Below are 1716 nucleotides of genomic sequence, written 5' to 3' on the forward strand. Positions count from 1 at the left end.
TCTCACTAGAAAAATACACCCAATCAAACACATGAAAAAATGTATACTGGACGGACGTGCTAATGGGGATAAAGTAATGCGGAAAACAGCAAGAATCAGCTTAAAATCATAACAGGCTTCCTAACTGGACATCAGTCAAACAACAACTGCATACACAGGGACTGTTTCGTGGATCCTTGAAGCTACCGACTCTGTAGCAAAGAACCTGAAACAGCGAACTATATCTTGTATGTCTGTAAGGCATTAGATTTCAGGCGGCAAAACTTTTTAGGGACTACTAAGTGACTACAAAAGCCTATGTTACCCATCCCCTAGACCTGTAGAAGCTGGTACGGGTTTCTAGAATCCTAGAATGGGTATTATGAAGAAATGGAAGATTTACTCTAAGCCAACTGGCTGAAATACGACAAGTTTAAAATAGACGGCTGCCGTGAAACATTCAGTGTCTTCAAAAGAAAGGTATTTTTATTAAACCCAAAATTATTGTTTTAAAAAGTATTTTATTTAGGAATAAATATTGTTTGTCATTTGAATTAGAGGTCCTAAACCGGCACCTATTAAAAATACTTACAATGAACAATTTTGGTCCAATACCGATTATTTGCTTTTGACTTTATTTCTATTCGAGGTGGGCTTCTAGTTTTCACTTTATGTCTTTATCTTGGATTATAGCAATATTAATGTATGTCTTTTTGCATATTTGTCCCTGTCTTCTAACCCCTGCCTTCTTTAACCTGCTTCTTCAGCTCGTTTCATAAACTTTACAAACTTTTCTCGACATCGTTCAATATCTGTAAGATGGTGCAAGATATCTTCATGTATGAGAATAATGGTAATCTGAAGATATTTTGTATAATACTATACATTATAGCATTAGATTACGAGTTAAGAACGTCGAAATATACTATATCTTTTAAATAATAATAATATGAAAGAAAAATAATGTTAATAAAATGGATAAAAAAATTTCTTTTTTTTAGTGCCAACATTCAGTTGTACCGCAAAAAAGTTTTATTTTATGCTAGAATGCTGTGTTGCGCCCTTTATTTATTTCTAGTTGCACTATGTCTGGAAATAATTTTAGTCTGGACCATAGCTGACAGTAGAGCTGAGTTATATGAGAAATTTAATCCGTACTTAAACAAAACATCCTTGTACAGGAAAAGCTCCTTTGAAGTTTATTTGCCATTTGATACTTCATTAGATGGTCATGGCTGGTTAACTACTATTCCTGTTTTTCCTAGAACTTTACTGTTGCAAACGTTTGTAAGTAAGTATTATAATCCAAGCTGTAGAGAAAACGTGCATTAATTAGTGAATTTTTGAAAACAGCACAGCGTTATAAAAGGCAATGCCTCAGATAGGCTGGGTATGAGGCATGACCAAATTTTATTTTTGTTAATGAGACAGTTTGTCTTCGGCTGGAGGAATAATTACTGTACCAGGAGTTTCTTAGGATATTTTTTTAAATCAATGTATACTGTGTTTCATGTGTGTTACAATAATTTACACAATAAGCTGTACGTTTTTCATAGGTATGTTTTTTATACATTTGTATGCAGTCTGATAGACAGTTCTCATCGGTTCCTAGTTCTCCTAGAAGAACTAGGTTTCTATACTATCTTTTTCAAGTTTATTCATAGCTTCATTATGTTCGATACCTATGTGGGCTTTCGCCCAGTTGATTTCTGTTACAGTTTCTTTCTAAATTTATAA

Source organism: Diabrotica undecimpunctata, chromosome 7 (assembly GCF_040954645.1).
Source record: "Diabrotica undecimpunctata isolate CICGRU chromosome 7, icDiaUnde3, whole genome shotgun sequence".
NCBI lineage: Eukaryota > Metazoa > Arthropoda > Insecta > Coleoptera > Chrysomelidae > Diabrotica > Diabrotica undecimpunctata.